The 26604-nt window shown below is 45.5% G+C and overlaps 1 protein-coding gene across 5 annotated transcripts in view; it reads right to left on the bottom strand.

Moving 5' to 3' along the window:
• Fryl (FRY like transcription coactivator) overlaps nt 1-26604 on the bottom strand; it is a 237975-nt gene that overhangs the window by 144761 nt on the left and 66610 nt on the right. The window contains exon 4 of one of the 5 annotated variants that reach the window (XM_063273429.1): nt 25709-25870. The exons of the other annotated variants lie outside the window; for them this stretch is intronic. The gene's annotated coding sequence lies outside the window, so the exon portion shown is untranslated. The remainder of the gene's footprint in view (nt 1-25708; nt 25871-26604) is intronic. 5 annotated transcript variants of the gene reach the window in all.

Genomic DNA, 26604 nt, shown 5'->3' with positions numbered 1-26604 from the left:
GGGCTGACCAACACAGAACCCTAACTCTACACCAGGACACGGGCTGACCAACACAGAACCCTAACTCCACACCAGGACACGGGCTGACCAACACGGAACCCTAACTCTACACCAGGACACGGGCTGACCAACACAGAACCCTAACTCCACACCAGGACACGGGCTGACCAACACAGAACCCTAACTCTACACCAGGACACGGGCTGACCAACACGGAACCCTAACTCTACACCAGGACACGGGCTGACCAACACGGAACCCCACTCCACACCAGGACACGGGCTGACCAACACGGAACCCTAACTCCACACCAGGACACGGGCTGACCAACACGGAACCCTAACTCCACACCAGGACACGGGCTGACCAACACAGAACCCTAACTCCACACCAGGACACGGGCTGACCAACACGGAACCCTAACTCTACACCAGGACATGGGCTGACCAACACGGAACCCTAACTCCACACCAGGACACGGGCTGACCAACACGGAACCCTAACTCCACACCAGGACACGGGCTGACCAACACGGAACCCTAACTCTACACCAGGACACGGGCTGACCAACACGGAACCCTAACTCTACACCAGGACACGGGCTGACCAACACGGAACCCTAACTCTACACCAGGACACGGGCTGACCAACACAGAACCCTAACTCTACACCAGGACACGGGCTGACCAACACGGAACCCTAACTCTACACCAGGACACGGGCTGACCAACACGGAACCCTAACTCCACACCAGGACACGGGCTGACCAACACGGAACCCCACTCCACACCAGGACACGGGCTGACCAACACGGAACCCTAACTCCACACCAGGACACGGGCTGACCAACACGGAACCCTAACTCTACACCAGGACACGGGCTGACCAACACAGAACCCTAACTCTACACCAGGACACGGGCTGACCAACACGGAACCCTAACTCTACACCAGGACACGGGCTGACCAACACGGAACCCTAACTCCACACCAGGACACGGGCTGACCAACACGGAACCCTAACTCTACACCAGGACATGGGCTGACCAACACGGAACCCCACTCCACACCAGGACACGGGCTGACCAACACGGAACCCTAACTCCACACCAGGACACGGGCTGACCAACACGGAACCCTAACTCTACACCAGGACACGGGCTGACCAACACAGAACCCTAACTCCACACCAGGACACGGGCTGACCAACACGGAACCCTAACTCTACACCAGGACACGGGCTGACCAACACGGAACCCTAACTCTACACCAGGACACGGGCTGACCAACACGGAACCCTAACTCCACACCAGGACACGGGCTGACCAACACGGAACCCTAACTCCACACCAGGACACGGGCTGACCAACACGGAACCCTAACTCTACACCAGGACACGGGCTGACCAACACGGAACCCTAACTCTACACCAGGACACGGGCTGACCAACACGGAACCCCACTCCACACCAGGACACGGGCTGACCAACACGGAACCCTAACTCTACACCAGGACACAGGCTGACCAACACGGAACCCTAACTCTACACCAGGACACGGGCTGACCAACACGGAACCCTAACTCCACACCAGGACACGGGCTGACCAACACGGAACCCTAACTCTACACCAGGACACGGGCTGACCAACACGGAACCCCACTCCACACCAGGACACGGGCTGACCAACACAGAACCCTAACTCTACACCAGGACACAGGCTGACCAACACGGAACCCCACTCCACACCAGGACACGGGCTGACCAACACGGAACCCTAACTCCACACCAGGACACGGGCTGACCAACACGGAACCCTAACTCCACACCAGGACACGGGCTGACCAACACGGAACCCTAACTCTACACCAGGACACGGGCTGACCAACACGGAACCCTAACTCCACACCAGGACACGGGCTGACCAACACGGAACCCTAACTCCACACCAGGACACGGGCTGACCAACACGGAACCCTAACTCCACACCAGGACACGGGCTGACCAACACGGAACCCTAACTCCACACCAGGACACGGGCTGACCAACACGGAACCCTAACTCTACACCAGGACACGGGCTGACCAACACGGAACCCTAACTCTACACCAGGACACGGGCTGACCAACACGGAACCCTAACTCTACACCAGGACACGGGCTGACCAACACGGAACCCTAACTCCACACCAGGACACGGGCTGACCAACACGGAACCCTAACTCTACACCAGGACACGGGCTGACCAACACGGAACCCTAACTCCACACCAGGACACGGGCTGACCAACACGGAACCCTAACTCCACACCAAGACACGGGCTGACCAACACGGAACCCTAACTCTACACCAGGACACGGGCTGACCAACACGGAACCCTAACTCTACACCAGGACACGGGCTGACCAACACGGAACCCTAACTCTACACCAGGACACGGGCTGACCAACACGGAACCCTAACTCCACACCAGGACACGGGCTGACCAACACGGAACCCTAACTCTACACCAGGACATGGGCTGACCAACACGGAACCCTAACTCTACACCAGGACACGGGCTGACCAACACGGAACCCTAACTCCACACCAGGACACGGGCTGACCAACACGGAACCCTAACTCCACACCAGGACACGGGCTGACCAACACGGAACCCTAACTCTACACCAGGACACGGGCTGACCAACACGGAACCCTAACTCTACACCAGGACACGGGCTGACCAACACGGAATCCTAACTCTACACCAGGACACGGGCTGACCAACACGGAACCGTAACTCTACACCAGGACACGGGCTGACCAACACGGAACCCCACTCCACACCAGGACACGGGCTGACCAACACGGAACCCTAACTCCACACCAGGACACGGGCTGACCAACACGGAACCCTAACTCTACACCAGGACACGGGCTGACCAACACAGAACCCTAACTCCACACCAGGACACGGGCTGACCAACACGGAACCCTAACTCCACACCAGGACACGGGCTGACCAACACGGAACCCTAACTCTACACCAGGACACGGGCTGACCAACACGGAACCCTAACTCCACACCAGGACACGGGCTGACCAACACGGAACCCTAACTCCACACCAGGACACGGGCTGACCAACACGGAACCCTAACTCTACACCAGGACACGGGCTGACCAACACGGAACCCTAACTCTACACCAGGACACGGGCTGACCAACACGGAACCCTAACTCTACATGCCATGCCAACTCTGAGCCCTGACTCCATGCTGAGATGCTAAGGCTGACCAACACCAAACTCCAAGTCTACATCACTGTCATTTGCTCCCGTGTTTTAAAAAAAGGAAACAAAAGCATTTCATAGATAGGGTTTCTCCTCATTCAAAGAAGAGCCAAGGCTCCAGGTGTTAGAACAAACGCCATCCCAGAATCCCAAAGGCCAACCTTCTACCGTTCCTCACCTGTGTACATCAACAATGAACATCCACACTGCAAAAGACTACAAGCTTTACAAAAGCAGGTTCACATTTTGTTTTTAATTGTAGTGTTTCCCAAAGTAACTCCAGCAGACCTGCTCACAGATTCAGTGGGAAAAGGTGACTTAAACCCAAACAAAGGACACCATGAAATACCACGGCTCAGAACTGACAAGTTAGTACATAGCATCTAGATGCTCTACCATGTTCTTGCTATCCCTGTTGGGCTGAGCTCACCCACGATTTAAAAGCAACCTGCTAGTGTTTGACTACAACATCCCATAGAGTGAGATTCACCCCCCAGTAAACCCTCATAACTATACAGTGTCATACAGAAAATCGGTTTGGTGACTTTGGGGAGAAAGAGGTAAATAATAGGTGATTTTTCTCATGACTCTAAAAATGGAAGCTTTTTTTTCTTCTTAAACGTTGTCTACAGAGCCATATAGTAGTGTGGCCAGTGACAGCACACACCTTTAGTCCCAGCACTCAGGAGCCAGAGGCAGGCAGATCTCTGAGTTTCTGACCAGCTTGGTCTACACAGTGAGTTCCAGGACACCCAGGGCTACACAGTGAAACTCTTGTCTTGAATGAGAAAAAAAAAAAAGTCTATATAGATATAAAAGAGTAAGCCAGAATCTAAAGTTTCTATTTTACCTAAACAGTATGGGAGCACAGGTGGGTGTGGGTGTGGGGCATGCACACACGCGCACATGCACACAGACACGCACACACACACACACACACACACACACACACACACAAAAACACACAGACACATACACACACCCCATTTATATAAGCAGCTCACTGTAAATACAGTGCAAGTGAATATGGCATATTCCATTTATGTATAGACCAATCTAACATATGGGCAGAACCTATTCTATTTGAACCTTACTCCAAAGTATAAAGAAAACAATAAACTCTGTTATTCTTTCAATTCCTGATCACAAACACCATAGCAACACTTAATGGAGTATTTCCTTTCTACATCTTCTGATGCTTTTATTATCCAAACCACCAAACTTTTAGCTAGGGGTGGAGGTGGCGGTGGGGGTGTGGGCCACATACACACCCAGCAATCCTTTTAGAAGACCATAGAAGAGCCTCTCGCTGTGCTCCATTTTTTTCTCAATCTCTCAGTGACTAACGCTCTTTTTAAATTGCACCAATAATATTGCCATTGTCCTTCAAGGGAGTTCTCTCTTGTTATATTGCTAATTACATCAAGCAGGACATCGTCTTTATAAAGCCCATTGTTAAGTTTGTCAGATCACCAGAGATGCCAGTTTTCCATTTCATACTTTATAAATTCAGAACCCTCCAACTTATATACACACCCCTGTGTATTTTCATATCGTTGCCATAAAGACAGTTACAGAGACTGCCTCTAGATGGTCTAGCCTTGGTAAAGCAGACAGGTCTAACTCAGGGTACTTACTCAGCTCTATTCCTCCTCACACTTCAGACTACAATGGTTCAGGCTTTGGAAATGATGTCTTAGAATGTAAGAGACTCATAGTTTCCACATGGGCTAGTCCCATTTGTCTTAAGACCCTATTGCTGAAGATGTCACACATTTTGGTCACAGGACATGGAGAAAGCAACTAAGCCCTGATCAGTGAACTTCCTCCTTGCTGGCTAGGCTAGCTTTCATAACACTGGGAGGTGCAGCTGGGAGGAAAAGTCATCAACAGCTTACCCAGCTTGAGTCCCAGGAACTCTAATAAGGACTGGTCTGACTGGACATGCCCCCGGGGGCAACTGTGGCATAAATATTATGGAGCAGTCCCAACTACCTTGTAATTGGATTTAAGGCCTGCTCCACAGGGACGGCGAAGCTGGCCAAGAACCCATAGTTGAGAAGTTTAGACCCCAGTGAAAAATCTACTATTACTCTGCTAAGTAGACATATTATCAGCCTGCCCTCTAAATTCCATATCTCTATATAATTAGTACAACTCTCATAAAAGTGTCAGTTAAGTTCCCACATCTATATCACACCTCTCCCACAAGGCTCAGGGACCATCATGGAAGATGGGGTGGGAAGACCCCAAGAGCTGGATGTCAAGGAGGATCAGAACCAAACCATCTTCTGGACGTGGTCTTACAACAGCTCTGGCTCAGTATAAAAGACCTAAGGAAGACCAAGCCAGTCAACATTCAGCATTGAGCAGGGAGGGGCTCACAAGCCCTCACCCCCAACTGAGCAGCTGTGGGCAGTTGATGACTCCTGGAAAGGAGTCAGTTTTCCTTAAGGGTGTGGCCTCTGGTAGGCTCACCACACTCTCTAGTAGGTGGCCCCAAGCCAGCAAGTAAATAAATGGGCAGCTCAAACTGAATTCAGTGGACTGTCAATAAAAAGGGGACAAACAGAAAGGGGGCACAGAGTGGGGAGACAGTGGGGAGGAAGATGGGGGAGGTGTGGGAAATGACAGAAACATACTGTATGAAAGTCTCCTAGGCTGTTTAATAAAACCATCACCTTTTGCTGATGTCCTCCCACTAAAGCTAGATACTGTAGTAAACATTGGGCACAGATGATGGGCACTTCTTCTGCGTGTTGGAGGGCAGGTCTCCCCTTGCTTTGAATCCCCACTAATCGGTGCCCTTTCAAAAGGCTTTGCTTTAGTTCTCAGTAGAAGGTAGCCCCCATGCAATGAAACATCCGTAAAACCCTCAGGAAAGCTTAGAGAACACTGCCATCTAGGAGGGAGGGACCTGAACACAGTGTTCCCTGACACTCAGTGAAGTTGGAACTAACTTAAAATATCACACTCCCCACTCCGACTCGAAGTTCTGAGAGAATTCAATTGGCTAGGCTCATTTCAGGATAGGATCCAAAGTTCGTGGATCAGTCCTCATAGTAAGAGCTTCATCAACATCTCAAAAACCCTTAACACTGGTCTCCCAAATTAGCACACATGGAAAAGAGGGAAAAGAATGTGTGCTTTTCTCCCGAAAATATCCCATGTCCTTCCGCTCCTAGAGCCTCCCTCTTCTCTCCCACAGATCCCTGCCTCTTCAGAACACTCTTGTCTTTGCTGGGCTTAGAAAAGAGGTTGAAAGGCTTCAGAGGAATGATGCTCTCTGGCCTATTACATAATTACCAGTCATGAAATGCAACAGGGGAAAATGCTCCAAACATAGCCTCCCGTTTTGCTTTGAGCCTCATTAACTAACCAAATGTGAATGGAATCCACCCATATCACTAGCTCGAATGAGTTCTTGATGTACTCACTCCTAACCTATATCTCTTTCGTTCTTTTTGAATTTCCCAACTTTTATACAAATGGATGTTTGACGTCTTAAAGCATCATACTACCAAGCAAAAGAAACGGGGTCTTTGAATAAATGGTTAGGTTTCAGACTGGGGCAGGAACATAAGAAAATCCTGAACCGTCCTGGACTATCAGGAAAGAGAATGGAAACCAAGCACAGTGACTTACGTTCAGCAAAGGAGAGAGGGGCTGACTTGAGCTGTCCGGACCCAACGGTTCAGACAGAGTTTGAGAATATAACCCAAGGTATAAAATAACTTTGTATAAATCAATATAAACTGCTATGGGCTGACTGACCTCACCCAAACTCATGTTAAAATTTAATCCCTGTTGCAATGTATTAGGAGGGTAGAAACTTAATGGACTATGGTATTTGGAGGTAGGATCTTTGGGAGGTAAGTAAGCTTAAAGAAGGCTGTGTGAGTGGGTTCTAAGGCTGAGGCTGCATCAGCTCAAGGGGGGAGGGGCTTGAACTAAGATTCTGAACTCTGCCCTATACCTTCTGGGACTCTGCAGGGTGTCTCCACCAGCAAAAAGGATCACACCACATGCAGCCTCTGGTCTTGAACTTCCTAGCCCTCAGAGTCAACAAATAAACCTTCATTTCTGTTTAATTATAGCAGCGCAAAATGAGTAAGGCACTGATATAAATAAACGGCTGAACAAATAAATAGGAGGAAGAGGAAAATCTTCCACTGTGCAGAAAGGAGGAGGCATGACTGCTCCCCTCTGAGTGGCTGCCTGGCCTCTGAATGACATCTGAGACCTTAGGTTCTCAGAGTGCCCCACTATTCCTGAACCACTGCAAGTGGCTCACTGTACCTAAATCATATACGTAATATGGTTCCCGTAAAACACCTGCTTTCCTTCTTGGACTCTAGGGTTTGGGTCTATGGGATGCCTACATGGTCAGCCTAGGCAAACCCTGGGCAGTGAGTATCTGATGAGCTTCCTGAACCAGTATCACTTCACCTGGAGTGTTTCAGCTCACTTACTGTGAGACAAAAAATGACCAGGGAAAGGATGACTTTATCAAGGAGAAACCTGGAAGGTACCCCCCTCAGGCAGATCAAGGGTTTTTGTTTGGTTGGCTGATTTGTTGGTTTGCTTGAATATAGGATTTCTCTGTGTAGCCCTGACTGTCCTGGAACTTGTTCTGCAGACAAGGCTGGCCATGAACTCAGGAAATCCACCTGCCTCTGTCTCCAGAGTGCTAAACCCAGTCGTGATCAAGGGTTTTATTAGTGATCACTAATACTTAGTAGAACATGACAAAAAAGACCCTTTCTTTACCCATATCCTTTATCCCCATAATCAAAAGCCCAGCTTAATCATAAAGGGGTGTGTGTGTCCTATAAAACATCCAATTAATATTAATATTATCAACACCATTAAAACTAACAGCAACCGGGAAATGTAGTTTAGTGACAGAGTCTGGGGCTCAACCCCAGTAACAGAAGAAAAAAAATATTTTTGAACTCTAAAGAGCCTAAAGAGGCATAGAAGACAAATGTACAGTGGTATCCGAGATATTGAACAGATCGAAAGAGGAAATGACAGCTGAGCAGAATGCTGGCCAGCAATGCAGCAACACTATTGGCTCATTAGTTGTGAATAAATGACCGTAATGATGTAAAGTAGTAACAACAGCAGAAACTTCACTGTTATGCAGGTGTTGCAATTTTACTATGAATCTGAAAGTATCCAAAAATAAAGTTTAACAGAATCCTCATATGAAGTATATAAAGTTTACGTGAACTCATTCCTGACTTCTGCTTCATGGGACATGAATCTGACTTCTCTTCTATACCTGACTCTTAACACTATTACAAAGTCTGTGGCTGAGGTAATCAGATACTGGTTTATTAACAGTGGGAGAACTAAAGCCACTGAGAAATGCGAAAACAAATGAGAAGAAACACAAGAATTGTCTCAACTTTCTGCTTGGAGGAAGTTTCAGGGCTGCAGTGCAGAGACTGGATCCCTTTGAAAACCTACAAACCACAGACATCTCCACTGATTAGCCAAGCCTGGTCTCTGACTACTGAAGGAAGGCTATGTCCAGCAACCTGCTAAGGATTACTCTCAACCTTCCTGAGTAGTTACAAAGGCCTCGAAACAATCTTCTGAAACAAGCATCAGAGGGTCATGCTGACCTGCCAGAAAGTTATCCATTCTTTTTAAACATGTAACAAAATACAATGTGCAACAATGTCACATCCCCATATCCAGTTCTTTCTAAACATGTAACAAAAATTCAGTGTGTAACAATGTCACATCTGCATATCCAACAACTAATTAAGGACTATTAGATGTGTCAAAAGTAGGAAAACAGCTATAAAATCTGGAAACAACAGAGATGGTGGATTTTATTGATTATTTAAAAGGCTAGATTCAATGATACAGAAAAAATGGGAAAAAAATGAAGAGAAAAAAAAGATAAAAAAGCTTCAAATAGAACTTTGAGAGACAGAAAAATCCTACCTAGTAGTCCCTTCCTTATTCACAGGATAGATATTCTATGACCCAGAGTGGACACCTAAAAACGGCAGGTAGCATAAAGTCCTAGTCTTAGTTTGCGTTTCTACTGCTGTGAAGGGACACCATGACCACATCAACTCTTATAAAAGAAAGCATTAATTGGGGTAGGCTTACGGTTCAGAGGTTTGGTCAATTATCATCACGAGGGAAGCATGGTGGCATGCAGGCAGACATGGTGCTAAAGAAGGAGCAGAGAGTTCCACATCCTGATCCACAGGCAACAGGAAGAGAATGATGCTGGGCCTGGCTTGAGCTTCTGAAACCTCAAAGCCCGCCTCCCAGTGACACACTTCCTCCAACAAGGCCACGCCTCCTAATGTGCCACTCCCTATGGATCTCCAGAGGTCATTCTCATTCAAACCACTAGTCACGTATATTCCATTTTTGTCCCTATACGAAAATACTTAGAATAACCTCTAATTTTTAAACCAAGCACAAGATTAACAACAGAACAGATAAAACAAATGTATAACAAAAGTTATATGAATATGGTCTCTTTCCATTGCTCACTTTTTAAAATACTCTGGACACCCTCCTTGGGGTGACTTGTAGTGATGCTGCCACAAGCAGTGTGACATAAGGGGCAGGGACATTGCTGCATGGCACCGGCTTCTCACGTGCGCCTTATCCAGACCCCAGGACTATGGTGGCAGAGTGCTCCCTCTGATAACAGGCTAGCTTCTAACTGCCTACCAACAGTTGGAGAGCATGGACATGCTGACAAAGTCCTGACTCATGTGCCAAGCAGGATGAAGCAGGGCAGATCAAGGTTTCACAGTGCTACTCAGAACGGCATGCGAATGTAAGCTGTTAACTTTTATAATTTTCCATTTAATATTTTCAGACCACAGGAAGTGCAGAAAGTGCAATCATAGACGAAGGAGAACAACTGGGTCTAGAATAATAAATCCCCTGGGCTAGATCTATAGCCGATTACAGACAATGCAGGGAGGAAGGATCAGTAAACCTGGACAAACGGAGGCATAAACATGCCAAAGCAATGGTTCTCAACCTGGGGGGTCATGACCCCTTTGGGGGTATCAGATACTTATATTATGATCCATAACAATTGCTAAGTTGCAGTTATGAAGCAACAATGAAATCATTTTATAGTTAGGGGTTTACCACAACATGAGGCACTGTACTAAAGGGTGGCAGCCTTGGGAAGGTTGAGAGCCACTGCTCCAAAGGGAAGCACAGTCAACAGAACACAGTCTCTTGATGATGGGGGATGAACAAAATGGGGGAAAACCACCAATGGCTCTAACTTAAGTAGAGTCAACATCACTGCAGGACTGAGCAGAAAATATCACCAGAAGACACAATGATCAAAACGTTTTCTAAAATTGGTAAGACTACAGACCCATGGAGCCAAAGTTCTCAAGTGGAAAAACAAACACATGTGCATGCCAAGACCAAAAAGAAACTACTGAACCCAATGGTAAAGGCTGGTTTTATAAAAAGGATTAAATGCATATGGGAGAAACAAAGATTAAAATGAACGAGGGTGTCCCATCTAAGACTGCAAGGCCCAAGATGGAATGGCTTTACTACAGAATGGGTGGAAGGAAGGAAGGAAGGAGGAAAGAAGAAGGAAACTGCTGATCTGGATCTCTATATCCACAGGGATTGGGTAGGGGATACCTTTGGGTAAAGAAAAGAAAAAGCAAAGTAAAAACTTTAATAAAACATACCAAATGTGAAACTTATCACTAATAAATATGTACCACAAAAAAAGGGCAAAAAAGTACTAAAGAGCTCTTCAGGTAGAGAACGGATAAGGAAGCTGAACACTTGCACCCACACCATCTACCGAAGGTACCGGAAGCCATGTGCGGGTGCACAAAGAGAAAAGGCTTCTTATTTTAAACATTTTTCCGAAGGTAACTGACGGGCTGAGCACGAAGCTGAGTGGATGAGTGCTTACCTGGGTTCAATCCCAGCATGCACCATCAGTTAATTAAAGCAAAACATTTAGTTAAAGCAAAGGCCACTCACAGTGTGTTCCTGGGTAGAAATGAAACATTTTACCCCGGGGCTGGAGAAATGGCTCAGTGGGTAAGAGCACTTGCTGCTACCCCAGAGGACCCGAGTTTGGTCCCCAACATCCATGTAAGGTGGCTTTCAACCATCTGTAACTCCAGCTCCAGGGACTCTAGCGTCTCTGACCACCCTACATACATACCCTAGGTATGCCTGTATACAGACATGCATACCTACACACAAGTGTTTCAAATAAAACTGAAAAGGAATTTACTCCATCAGCCCAGCACAAAGGGGGAGGAGAAGAGACATGGATGTGAGTTCAGTCCGTTCATCATGGGTAAAGTACCATTCTGTTGTTGCAAACTCAAGTCTGATTTGAGTTTGCAAACTCCAGTGCAATGAATTTTAAAAGGAGAAAAAGAAAATGAGCTAGTGGTAGAATTAGAAGATAAGAAATTCAAGAGACAAAGAAAAAGGGAGGGGGTGGTAACATGACAAAAAACTAAACAGATTTAATTTTTTTTTACTGAAAAAAATTTTTCATGTAAAATATTTTGATCATGTTTCCCCTTCCTCAGTTCCCCCCAGATCATCACCCCTACCTCCCTACCCACTCAACTTTATGTTCCTTTTCTGTCTCTAAAGTCAAACAAACAAACAAACAAACAAAAAAAAATCCCAACCCCCACAAAGAGAAAAGAAAACAAAACAAACAAGTAAAACAAGTAATATGGGGAAAAAATGCCCAAGCGAAACAAAATGAGACACAAGGTCTGTATCACAGAATTTGTTTTATGTTAGCCAACTATTTCTGGGCATGGGGCCTGCCCTGCCTGAAATGTAGTTAATATACCCAGTGGGCTCCTTTAGAGAAACTGATTTTACCTTTACCGGTGAGTATCAGTTACAGATCCTTTACAAGACAGCTTAACCTTATGTCAATGATTCCATTAAATATAAACGGTCTAAATACTGCAAAGGATAACTTACTGTAAAACAGATCCGCATGCCCAGGCTGAAGACAGACCTCACTGTGAGCACGAAGTGGGGGTTTGCACACACAAACTATGAAACTGTAAGTTGTAATTAAGTACAAGACAATAAAGGGTTACTTGTGGAAAAAGTGGAGTTCTACAAGTCATGGAGAGGAGAGGAGGGAAGACCTCTTCGGGAACACAGTCAGATCTAAACCCTGTCAATGAAGCCTCCAGACCTGAAGAATGAACAAGGCTGTTTATCAAAACACAAACCAAAACAAGCCCAGATAAAGTGACCTAGATGGCTTTGACCGGCCTGAGAAGAGTCTCAGGGAAACTGAAATATACACAGACTGAACACTGAGGTAAATAACAAACTATCGGAGAACGGTCATGAGAGAAATCAAGTCAAAAGGCCACGTAGGGTTATTTGGAGACAATCTGGAAAAGAAGTTGATATATATTGCTGAACTGAGGGGCAATAACTTTTTTTTTAGATACTGATAAGAATGAAGGAGGGGCAACGACAATGGATAAGGACTCCAGAGTCCATTTTCCTCTACTTAATATCTCCTGATGAGTTTGATGAAAAGGGGTAAGGCCAAGATGTCCTAAAACAAAGAAGACTGGTTCAAATGCAGCCCTGAGAGAGACTAGATAAACCACGAGCCAAAGTGGCCTTAATTTCAGCCCAGAGTTTCAGGTCATGTCCAAAATTAACTGCTTATACTACTGTGGCGGTTTGAGGGCGACCTCCCATAGAGTTTCGGGCATTTGGATCCTTGCTTGCAACTTGGTGGCACTGTTTGGGTCAGCATAGGTGGGTTGGCCTTTTTAGAGGAAGTCTGTCAGTAATGGTGGGCTTCTCTCTTCTTTCTGTTGTCCCCACCATTATAGACCCTCGGAACTATAAGCCCAAATAAGCCTTTTCTTCTACAAGCTGCCTTAGTCAGAGGTGTTTTATCACAACAGGAGGAAATGAACTAATCAAACTACAATGATCAGTCTGGTTTCTGACCACAAGTATATGGTTCCTAATAGAGATGGCTTTTACAAAGTGCCACAGACTGTACACAGTACACCAATATACATAAACAGCCTAAAACCCATTTTTCAAACTCTGTATGTAAGCAGCGTGTGTGTGCATGTGTGTGTGTGTGTGTGTGTGTGTGTGTGTGTGTGTGTGTGTGTGTGTGTAGGCTAGAAGTCAATGGTGAACATCAAGTGTCTTCTCTGTTGCTCTCCAATTTATTTTTTGAGGCAGGGTCTGCCCCAGAGCCTGGAACTCACAGAATGGCTAGACCTCCTAGGGATCCTCCTGCCTCTCCTCTCAGTCTCCTCCCCAGCACTGGGGTTTCAGCCTCATGCTAACACCTTTGCCTCTTGTGGATGCTGGGGAACCAAACTGGATCTCCCTATCACTTCCAGGTCTGGAGCGACAGTTACACCTCTCATGGGTACCGTGAGGTACAATCGAGGCTGTGCTCCTGGCATGGCTGTTTATTAATAGCTGAACTTGTTCTGAGCTTTCCCTCTCAGTTCTTTTTTTAATCTTTTGCACATTAAAAAAAAAATGCTTCCTCTGCTCTGAAAGGAACAGTCCAGACCCTGTAATCATACCTTCTTCTTTGCCCTTGCAAACTGTACCAATTTGCTATCTTTTGGCATGATGCTAAGAGATTGTTTCTGAATGAAACCAAAGTCTGTTCTTTCTGCTAATCTTTCAAGTGCATTTTCAGGATCCCAAAAGCCCTCAGCTGAATCCTAACTACCTAAAGAAAAAGGTTTGAACACAACGTTGTAAGAATCCAGGTTTCAATATTTACATTTCAAAAAAAAGTATTACCCTACGTATATTTATATGTAACACGTAATGTATAGATGGATTGCCCCGATGAACGAACTGCTAACTTCCATCAGTGTGCCACACACATGTATGGATCAGAGATACGAGCCCGCAATGCAGGTGGCAAGGACAAACATTCAACTGAAAAAGGAAAACTGATGAACAAAACAAAAACAACCAAAAACCTCACAGCAAAGTAGCAATGGATCAGGACTCAGGATGAGGAGGAAAAGACACAGGCAAGTCAGGTCCACTGAATGATCTATCCCATAACACAGAAAAGCGGGCCATGCTGAACTAACATGAACCAAAAGGCACTGTGTTTGAAAGGGCCTAACTTCAAAAACTTAATACTCTTTAAAGCCCTGTTTTGAATCGTCTAAAGTCAGAATTCACTTTCAGGATCCCCCGAGTGATTTGTTTTAACTCGTGCTATATTTTGAGACACTGTATTTTGTTATACAGTCTGGATTGATCTAGAGCTTGTGGTCCTTCTTCCTCTACATCCAGAATACTGGGATTGACTACAGGAGTGCACGTGGTTCGTGTGAAAATCTTAAATAAGCACACTCAAGTGTGAGGCTTTAAGGGAGCCAGGCTCAGTCCATGAAGTGTCTGCTGTGTGAGCATGAGGACCCGAGTTCAGTCCCCAGCACCGGAACGTAAGAGGTGTCTGTAATCACAGTACTGTAAGGCGGACGGGAGAGTCACCAGGGCTTGCTGGCCAAGCAGTGTACTCCAGTTTCCCCAAGATGCTCTGCCTCAAAAAGATCAGGTGGGAAACAATGAGAAGGAGCTGACGGCAACCTCTGGCTTCTGTACACATGTGCAAAACCACCTGTGTGCATGTACACACACACACACACACACAGACACACACACACATACACACACACACTACAGACAAGTATATTCAAAACAGAGGATTTTAAAATGTGCTTGCAGCCACATTGTTTCTAAAGGGTTTTTTCCCTTTATGCTATTTTCCCATGCGCATTCCCTAGGGCTGGAGATCTGGGCAGCTATGAGGTACCTGAAGTGGGCGCTGAACTCAGACCCCTGCGAGTACAGCAAATGATACTAACAGCGGAGCATTCTCCAGCCCCAGGTTAACCTCCTTATATACTCCATCTTAAAAGAGAGTGGGAACTTCCGGAAGACTGAGAATAGGGAGAACTCTTAACAGGTTTCGTCATCGAGGGATCTGGACACAAGCTCCATCTAGTACTTCCTCTGTACACAATGTGAGAGACTGACCAACCTGCGCTTAAAGTGCGCCTAAGAACAGAAAACCCATCAAAGGTCTACCGGAGAGAACAGGAAGAAACTGGAGCAGGCAAATATGAGTAATCTACGCCTATATTGTTTAGCAATTTAAATCAACCGAACATTATGTGCTTGCTTTAATAGATGCAGAATTTAGAAAAACAAACTCAAAGGCAAGCATAGGGATTCTAACTTTTAGTACCGCCTACCGCATTCATCTGGGATTAACTTCTCTTTATAATGAATCCTTTCTTCCCTTCTGCTCTCCTTTTGCTTCTTTGCTCTTTTCTTGAGATGGGGTCTCACGGAGCCCAGGCTAGCCTTGAGTTTGCTGTGGACTCCTACGCCCAGAGTCTCCACCTCCTCCCAAGTGAACGGCTCACACCCCCACACCCAGCATGGATATTTTTAACACAGGACGCAGGACCGGACCGGGTTCAATAAATTTTATGACTGAAAAATGATAGCATGGTGGACTCTATCCACATAAACGGCTAGACAGGGAGGGTGGAAAGGTGACTCTTGCCTGGTAGACAAAGGGTTCCATTGTGAGATGGACACTGAGCGGCTTGGTTAACAATAGCAGAACTCCACACAGGGCACTGAGGGCAGAGTGAAAAGTGGCGAGCCAACAGATGTTATCTTTAAAGAATATACCATGTAGCCTGGCTAAAAGCTGCCACAGGATCGCACAGGTCTGCTTTGTTTTGTCTTGTTTTGATCTTAATTTTGAGAGGCTTTATGGTCGCTTATCATTGTCTCCGAAGTTTAATATGAGGTAACTAATATCGAACTGGTATTTATTGAACACCTGCTACAGACAAAAAAACAAAACAAAACAAAACAAAACAACTCTTGCAAGGGTTAAATAAAATGTAGAATACAAGGAAATACAATGCTAGATCTCTTCAAAGCCTCCGGTGTGTCCGTGACAAGGTTAGGTCTGTTCCCTGACCTCGGCAATATTCTTTTTTCTATTATAGTTTAACTATTAGAAAACTTTGGTTCCCAGGGCAAACCCGTTGTGTTTCTGTAAACAATGTCACACTGGGCTATGTCGCATATAGTCACTCATGAATCATCTGTGCCTCCCGGACCCTACCATCTCAGGTTGGATACTGATAATAGAGACACGGCTTACAAGCCCTGAGATATTTACTCTCTGGGCTTTCACAGAAAGTTTGTCATTATAGATCTGCACTTGCTTGGTGTGAGTCTCCCTCCCTCCACTTTCTGGGGTTTGGTTGGTTGGTTGGTTGGTTGGTTGGTTGGTTGGTTGGTTGGTTTTTTGTGACTCTAGACCTAGTAGAGGACTGGTTTTGTTCGGGAACCACGGCCCTCTGAGCAAAGTTCTAGATGGTAAGAAGGAAGTCAGTGGGTAAACATGGCTTCAGGCACCTGCTCTGGTAAGCAGGTAAAAGCTAACTTTGGCCCCTACAAGACAGGAGCCTAGGACAGCAGCCTTCAGTTCCTCAACCAGCCCTGGCCAGATGTGCCTCAACCGTGTGGCATAGGCCTGGGCACTGGAGTTCCCTACATCAAGCCAGGCCAACACGATCCTCCAAGAGCTAATATTTTTATATTAAATAGACTAAGAGAAGCTAGCAGGCACAGAGATGAGGTCAGGGGAATGGCCTGGAGACATCACACTAGAGAGTTCTACACCCCACACACCAGGTGGAGTTCTAGTTTAAGGATGTCATGAGAATTGGGGCTGTAACCATTAACAGTAGTCCTTCAACCCAAAGGGACAAACTCGACCTGTACCTGGGCCCTGTTAGCTCTTGGAACATGCCTTGCTTCCTGAATTCTTGTTATAACATACTGGACTTGTATTTAATCTTCCTAGTCTATTTTACATTTTCAACTCAAATTTGGCTTTACTCACCACAACCTAGTCTTTAACCGCATCATTATTTCTTTAGTGTATTTTGTTTTTTTTCTGTTCTGGTGGTGTGTGCTGGTTGTGTCTGACCTGGTCTGACTGTGTTAGTGGTACTGGCCTCAGATTTCTACTCCTAAGTAAATCTACTACTCAGCCTTCTGAGGACTCAGGGGTACAGGCACACCACATTCTGACCAGTCCCTGATACAGTTTTATTGTCTTATTCATGTTTTTATGACTTTTTGATCTAAGCTATATAGATCATATTATTTCAGAAATGCTTAACCAAGCACTCATATATATCTTATTCCACTTAAATAAACCTTGGATTCTGTAACTCTTTCCCCATTTGCTTCTTACATAGACCATTGCCCAGGAAGGTAGGCAACACCTTCTAGCTAATGAAATCTGGAATGATTCAGAGGGTCCTGGGTAGATTAGGACTAACGCATCAGAAGCAAGTAAGGAAAGAGACCTGGAGTAATGAATAAACACCTGGGTATGAGAAACACAGGCACGCACTGCTTAACAATGAGGGTAGAGTCAGAGAAACCTGGTGGCAGACAATTGCCCCTCTGTAAACATCACAAAAAGAATTTACCATAAACCAAGATGGCTGTGACATTACTCGGTGATTGTAAAGGAGTTTTAATCCAGCAACATGAGTGTTCTAGCAAGGGATTACATCCAAAGATATGATCCAGTCAGAATGTAGACACACTCTGGATTACAGAATGATCTGACTAGAATATAGGCATGCCCTTAGTACATGCATGCCTTGAATCTCTAAAAATGAAGGTATGGTTAGTTTTTGGAAGGAAGCAGTCATGTTTAAAAGTAACTTCTAATTGAGGAGCAGACAAAGTGATGAATCAGAGAAAGATTTGACAGAATGAGTCAGAGACAAGATATGTCCAACTCACCGAGAACAGCAGGGGAAGAGAGGCTACTTCAGAGTAGCAAGAGAACAAAAAGGGTATGTGCTGTGGTGTGTGATGTGTGGTGGGAGGTCTGTGTGTGTGTGTGTGTGTGTGTGTGTGTTTGTGTGTGTGTGTAGGGCAGTTTTACCAGGACAGCTTTACAGAGACAAGTTACAGAGAACATAAGCTAGACCTGGGTGAAGACAGGAAAAACTGGAGAATGAGAAGAAGCTAGAAGATTAGAACACATTACCAAAGTTAGTATGAGGCTAGGAAGAGCAATTCAGTCAGAAGCCAAGAGCAGCTGGGATGAATCAGCCAGCTTGGAAAATCAGAAGCTAAAAGCTTCCAGGTCTAGGCCTAGGGATAGCAGGAACAGGGAAGGAAATGCCCTGGGCTCATCCCAAGCCATGTATTCACACAGCTTGGGTTTGGCTCTCCTCTCATCACTTCACCTAAGGAAATAGAAGTGACTTACAAGTTATCAGTCTTACACGACCACCACCACACGTGTCTATCGCCAACTACAACAGCCTTACACGGCACGTGACAATATTTTAACCACCAGCATCATCACAGCAGTCCACCCTGGCTCAGTGTGAGTTTAGCCACGTTATCCAGGTCAGCCATAACAGTGGAACTGAGAGAAAGTTGTAGCCTTTAACAGGGGAAACAAATGCATCTTTACTTCAAATGTGCTTCCTGTAAATCCTTTTTAAACCCCAAAGAAATAAAGATCCGCAGCTAAGTGCTTGTGCTGTGTACCTATGCACCCAGGCACAGCCTAGGGAAACAGTCTCGAGTGAAGCTTCTCATAGAGTGGCCAGGCTGGGGAACAAAGTGCCAAGAGAAATTATAGATGGGATACAGTCTAACTTCTGACTCATACAGTTGTTTGACAATGGCAACTTGGAGGAGAACATGGTGTAGACAAAAGAGGAAGAAAAAAACACCCTGTAACCCAAGCTCCAGAGAGCTTCCATGAAGCCATACATCACACTGGAATTGGGTGTAATCAAAGAGGGAGGTCCACAGTCCTGGGACGTGTGTTATAATGAGATGCTCTAAGGATACATTCTTGAAGTGATTCGAATCAAAGCCCTTAACATCCTTCAAATAACTTTTACCACCATTCATTGAACAATGCATCATTTTTGCTAACTTCTTGTAATTATGAAAACTAAGATCAGTAATATTCACCCATCTAAGGAGTACTTATTAAACAACTATTAGATTCTCAACCCCAGAACACACCTAAGAAGTAATTCCCGCTCTGCCCATCCTGTCCTCCCCACTCTTTTAAGTCAAGGACTCACTCTGGGCTAAGTCCTCACAGCTCTCTTTTATCCTATGCTGACATTTGCTCTGTTCAACTTACCACTGCTCCTGCTCTTGGCTGATTATAAAAAGTCAGTGTTGATCAATCTGCTGGTGAGTGCCTGTGGTCAAACTACTAGAGGCTGAGGCAGGGGGATCCTAAGTTCAAGACCTGCCTGAATGTAAGGAGACATCTCAAAATAAAAGGTAACAAGGAGACCAAAAATACAGCTTGGTGGTAACATGTTTGCCTAGCTGTGGGTTCCAAAGCAATGCTAACAACACACTGTACATTTCTGTCCGTCACCCAACACTTCCTCCTGATTCCAAGCAGCATTAATAATAACAAAATGAAGGTTAATCCTATCAGTAGAAAAAGAACCCAATCTGGGTGACACAAGGATTCTGAAGCTTTTATTTAAAAAATGTGTGTGGAAACACAGAGGCTGAACTCTAGAGTCAGGGTGTTTTCTACATGGTGACTGTCCAAATCAAAAATGGCATGGTACATTCTCAACCAGTGAGCCACATTTTCTTCCCACTGGCTCTTATGCTTGGAGATAGTGTTCCGGTTGTCATAGTTATCAGTGAACTATGTTTTCTGTTGTTTCTTTTGGAGGTGTTTGGGATCAAACCCATGCTAGGCAGGAGTTCTACTACTGAACTGCGCTCTCCAGCCCTGGAATGGGTCTAGAACCACAAATCAGGAGGCTACCCAAGAAGGACGCTGAAGTATTTTATGAATAAAGAAAGACTGCGTCTGTTTGATACTTCGGACAACTTTTACTTTGTATTAGGGAACTAGATGTGGCAAACAAGTGACACATTTCTTTAGCAATATCACAATATGACGGAGCTATGCACAGGACAGTTCTTTATAAGTAGGCTGCCTAACCATTTAACTTAAAAGCTCTCTTCAAGTAGGAATCTGAGGATTGGGAGTGGGAGGGGGGCACTGAGGTTTTATTTTAACTTCCTTAACTTCAAATGTTTAAGTCATGTTTAATCCCCAGCTTTCTGACACAGGCCAGGCCTGTCATTTAGGCTGGATTTGTGTATTACATCATTGCGTTTCTAGCCTAAGACCAAAGCCTCACACACTGTCTACCCGGTTCAGCTTCGGAAAGTACTCAATGGCCAATCCCCAGTCCTGTACATGTCTCTGGCCTGTTTACTGCATGATTTTGTTTTCCCCGCTAGAGATCTACCTTCATGGAGCCCATCCAAAGCGTCCACCTCTGTTTACACCAAATCAACCCTCTCCACGGTCTCATCTTTTACCATATTATGTAATGCGTAATTAATTATGTAATCATAACAGGAAGTTGACAGTGGTATACCCAGGCTCACTTAAAACAACAGCCAGCTCAGTCAGCCCCACAGCTCGGCCTAGTGGGAAGAGAGCTGCCAGGGGGAGTCACCAGCCACTGTGTGCTGGAGTGGCACCACCAGCAGGAGACGCTGGTAAATGCACTGGGCTATTCAAGAATGTCTATCAGGGTTTTCTAAGTATTAGACTACAGAACATTTAAAGAAAGTTCAAAACTGAAAAGAAAAAGATTAAAAACAGAGACACTCTTCAAAGCATGACCCACTAATTTGTTTGCTTCATGCGTACTTCTATCCAGTCATAGGCATGGACAAGTAATTACAGGTGCTATTTCAGACTGTTCCCTGTGGAGCTTCTCACAAGAAGACAATTACGCATCTATATCACAACCTTGTCTAATGTCCCTTAGGAAAACCCCTTCAGTGAGCTGGTGAGATGGCTTAGCGGATAAAGGCGTTTGCCACCAAGCCTGAAACCCATAAGAAGGAACAGAGAACTGACGGCCACAGCAGTCTTCTGACCTTCATCTGTGCTGTGTCACCCGCATGCATACATACACATATATGATAAATACATGTACTTTTAAAAATATTTTGAGCCAGCCACATACCGCTGGCTATTCTGGACTCACTATGTAAACCAAGCTGGCTTCAAACTCACAAAGACCCACATGTCTCTGCCTCTCATAATAAAAACATTTTTAAAAGACTATGGTATGACATACTGAGTTTTTTTTTTCTACAAGAATAGGCACACACACACACCCCATTATTGGCACAGAATTTCTCCATACACTCAGTTTCTCCTCCCAGTAAATGAATAAGCCAGCTGAGCACGAAGGCTCACACCTTTAGTCCCAGTACCTGGAGGCCAAGGCAGGAGGATGGCTGCACCAAGCTCAAGGCAAAGCAGACTGTGGTAAGTGCGAGCCAGCTAATCCAGTGTAAGACCTTATCTTAAAACAACAAATAGGTTTCAAAGCTCCAACAGCTCTAGATAAACAGTCCCAGTTGTAATTTTCATAGCTCCTGGCTACACTACTCCATGGCAGGAGGGGTCGGGGATGGGCCAGCAAGTCACCAGTTCACACAGATGCTTGGATAAGTGAGCCTTAATTTCTGTTTCTATTCTTGTATAAAATGCAATCAAGGACTTGCAGGTACAACTGAGTCTCGAAAATCACGAACAACTGAAGCAGAAACTATGCAGGAAACACACTGTGGAATCTAAGAAGCCTGGATTCTAGACTCTTCCTCTGACAACATGACGGAACCAAGACAAAAGGAACAGAGGCGAGACCAGACGCCTGCCTCTGGGACTCCTCTCAGCATGTACGGGTCTCGTGCGCGCTGCCGCAGTGTTGTGAGTTCATATGAGCAGCTGCCCTGCTGTGTCCAGACGTCCCCTGTGGTTGGTCACTCATACCTTCTGCCCCTCTTTTCCAAGAGCTCCCTTAGCCTGGGGCGGACGCAGGGAAGAAATATATATTCCCTTCAGTGCTCAGCATACTGCAGTCTCTTTTTCTCTGTACTCTGGACAGTTGTGGGTCTGTATTAATAACCATCAACAGCAAACAGGCATTCTCGAGTCAGGGTTGAAAGCTGCACTGATCCGATGTGTGCACAAGGAAAGGGCTAGCTCTGTGCCAAGGGTAGTTTTTCTTCAGGAACTGTGACCATGTTGAAATGTGGGTTTACGGACGGTCACAGTACTTGGGAGGTAGAGACATCAGGATTAAGAATTAAGGTCATCCTGCATTACATAGCAGCATAGCAGGTCTGGGGCCATGTACATGATACACTGACTCAAAAAACAAGACAAAAATAATGAGGTGGGGACAGGGCAAGCACAGGAGAGAGAAAGTGGGCACAGGAAAGAAAGAGGGTCCGAGAGAGAGAGAGCCCCTGCTTTGTTATAGAGCAGATAGTGTTTTCCAGGTCCTTGTCTGTTTTGTTTTAATTTTTACTGTTAGTCTAACAACAGAAATCTTTGTTTTTTAATTGTTACTTGCTTTCGTTTTAAAACTTTATTTAGTCACTTAAAGACAGAAAAAAATCTGGGGCTGGAAATTGGGTCCTTGTGGTGGTTAATCACAACTGACAACTTGGCTTTCTGAAAAGCATCCACAGGGTGAATAAGCACAGACTGAGTTACCTGACAGCGGACAGGTGCCCTGCACGGGGCAGCACCAACCCATACATAGCCTGGGATCCCAGAGAGAATATAAGGTAAGGAGTCCTAACAGAGAGCCTCTTAGTGCGGTCTGTCTCTCTCTCTCTCTCTCTCTCTCTCTCTCTCTCTCTCTCTCTCTCTCTCTCTCTCTCTCTCTCTCCTTCCTGTATGTCATGACGAGAGCTGCTCACCTCTGCCATGGTGGACTGAAACCAGGAGCCTCAAGAAATGTTTTCTTCCTTAATCTGCTTTTCTCACGTATTCTGTTATAACAGAAAATCTGACTAACCCGGTAGGAGTGAAGCGGGGAGGGAGTGGGGAGGGAGGAGGCAAGGTGGGAGAGAGGGTGCAAACGGATGTTTTTAAAGAGTTGTCTATTTTATGTGTAGATGTGAGGGCCTGAATGCATGTGTGTACAGCATGTGCATACCTGGGGCCCACAGAGGCCAGAAGGATTCCAGATCCCTCTGGGACTGGAGTTGCTAGCAGTTGTCAGCTACCACATGGGTACTAAGAACTGAACCAGGTCCTCTGGGAGAGGAGCGAGTGCTCGGAACTGCTGAGCCATCTCTCCAGCTCCTATCAGTATTTAAGGTGGGGCGGTAGAGATGGTTCCCTGGGGAAAAGCAGCCCCCAGGCCAACCTGATGAACAGAGTTAGACCCAGGCCCCGTGGAAGATGAGAACCAAGTCCCAAATTCTAGTTTCTCCCACATTCACAGTCACACACACACACACACACACACACACACACACACAGAGAGAGACAGACAGACAGAGACAGACAGAAAGACACTCACTCAAGCACGCACGCACACACACACAAATAAGTAAACTTAAAAAAAAAAAAGACAAAGACAAAAAACTGGGGTTGAAAAAATGACTCAGCAGATAAAGGCATTTACCACACAAGCCTGACAATTGAGCTTGGTCCCTGGAACCTACATAAAGATGAAAAGAGAGGACAGAGTCTACAAAGTGTCTTCTGAACTCCCTATGTGTGACACACACACACACACAAATAAAAAGTGAAAAAGAAAATCTTACTGGCATCGCCCCTAATTAACATAATTGCAAACATCTGATCAGTATACTTTGAAACCTGTGAGCGGTGCTACAGAGCGTGGCCCTTTGAAGAAACAACCAACCACAGGTCAAGCTCAGAAGTAAAGGGAACCATAGAAGCAGGTGTGGCAGGCATGCTACAGTCCTGCGCCAACTGCAATCAAGTCAGGTGTGGCAGGCAATGAGGAAAACTTAAGTGTCTCAAGACTGAAAGCGAAAGAAGGAAAAGTGAATTTCGAATGCCTCACAGGAGCTGCACACACCAGTGCGTGCACGCTGTCGTTCTACACTGTCAAACCCGAGCGTAGGCGGCTGAATCTCCGGTTTTAACTCAAATTAAAAGGTAGCACCAGGTACCTCCATCCCTTCCTCCCGTCTAGAAGTGTGAGAAACATCAAAACAGCTAACATCTGACACCAGGAAGTTGTTTGTCGACAGCAACACAGACCTGCAGCTGCTGTGTTGTTGGAGAACCGCAGCACAAAAGCCAGTCACCAAAGAGGAAGGAGACGAGACCAAGGGGACCCTGGACAGCTGAAGGTACAGTGTGCACATGAAGTCTCAGGCCTCTGGCTTCCACCCCTGCAGGGTCTAGGATTACAAGCCTGTGGGCTTTAATGCGTATTTTCTTTATTTAAAAAGAAGAAAGAAAAAAAAACCACCTCCCTACTCTTTTACATAATTGGTACATGTAAAACAGAAATTATGGTTTCTTGTAACGACAACTGTACTTTTAAAAACTGACACGAAACAACGTTGGGGAGAATACAAAGTTACAGAGGCTGCAAAATCCTGCCTGAGATTCAACTGGAAACTCTCGTAAAGGTAATATCACCATGTCTGCCCACAGTGCGTGGAAATTTACACTGAGAAGCAATCACTAAAAGATATGAACAATTATGTAATATTTTAGTGACTCAAAGCTGGAATCAGAGTAAAATGTATTCGTGTTCATGCGTAAAAGAGGAACTGAGTCTGTCCAGGCGCTCCACCAGCTCGAGCGTGTTTTAAATGACACAGAGACACACCTTCGAGGCAGCCAGCAACAGAGCAGGCACTGGGGTCCTCAGAAAGCTGCTTCTTAAACATTTCTAACAAAGATCTAGAAGCGCCTCAACTGGAAATTTCAAACGGAGCATTTCTCCGCTTGCCGCCGCCCCATGCAGAACTGATTTTTGTAATAAACATAGTGATAGCGTGGAGTGACCCTGTGTGCTCGGCAGCTGCTTTGCGTTTGAAGGGTTGAGCATCTCACAAGGCGCCTTCCACGGGCTCAGTGCCCTACCCCTGAGGCCCAGCCTACCCAAATACTTGTTATCTTTACAACAAAGCAGTTCATTGTTTTTAACAGAAAATAAGTCACTTCTCTGGTGGGCAGATCAGACTCGGTATCTTATTTGTTTCCCCCATGGGTTTTAATAACATTTTTAAAATAATACATCCTCAGGTATCTATTTCCCAAGGACTATCAGAATTATCAGGCTTGATGATTTGATAGTATTTTACATCGTCTGCTCCCCTCTCTAAATCAAAACAAAACTCCTACTATTCAAAGACGGGGGTTAACGCTAGTTACTTTAGTACACATTTTTAATACTGAAATCTTACTTTCCTGGGATACTTTTTGAAGGAACTAAAGCAAAGCCTTTTTACTTTACCCGTTTGTTGATGCAGACATCTGTCATCGTGATTTCCACACAACTTATTCCCGCCTGGGTCACCCACTGTCCTCTCAGAGGCAGCTGAAGAGAGTCTTCGCACCTTAAGTAATCTGGGGGAATTTCCTGGAATCTTCTCTCTGGCATCCAAAACCAGGTCTCCTGAGAGGACGGGAGGTACGACTCTCTTTAAAAATTCCATCTTAAGGTGCTTCTCCTACACTAGATCCAGGAGCACAAAGAGAAGGGACAGGGACCAACTTCCTTGATGACTAGTTAAGGGCTATACTATCTGAGGCAAAGAGCAATGAGACGTCATGTGAGCCTAGGCGGTACTAAAGCCCAGCCGGTCAGTCACCAGCTGTTTGGAAGCTGATTTTTTAGGACGTTACTGTTTGTGCTGATAACAGGCTGAGCAGTTCAGTCTGTGAGACTGCAGGCCACATCTGTGTGCCCTTCTACAGTGGGTGTTAACTGCAATACTCAGGCTGTAAAGTGCTTAGCAGCGACAAGGTTTAACATTTACACTCCTGACAGCCTTCACTGTGGTGATAATGTAAAAATAAATCCACTTTGTTCTAGACTATGCCTTCCTCTCAAATAAACTTAAGCTCTTGAGTTCGAGACAGTAACTTGGACTCGAAAGATAATTCTTATCCATTTGAAAATTTGCTACCAGATCTCACAATTTACACAATGTGAGGCTGAGTCGGTGAAAACTTTAGACTTTTAAACACACACGTACACACACGCACAAATCCCCTCTACAATCAAGCAATCATCATGGGAGTCGAAACCCTAGAGTAAGTCAGCAAAAGGTCATTGATTCGGGGGCTGGAGAGATGGCTCAGTGGTTAAGAACATTGATTGTTCTTGCTGAGGTCCTGAGTTCAATT

The sequence above is a fragment of the Rattus norvegicus genome, chromosome 14, assembly GCF_036323735.1.
Source record: "Rattus norvegicus strain BN/NHsdMcwi chromosome 14, GRCr8, whole genome shotgun sequence".
Taxonomy (NCBI): Eukaryota; Metazoa; Chordata; class Mammalia; order Rodentia; family Muridae; genus Rattus; species Rattus norvegicus.
The sequence above is the reverse complement of the archived record's forward strand: the minus strand, read 5'-3'. Positions and strand labels throughout refer to the sequence as shown.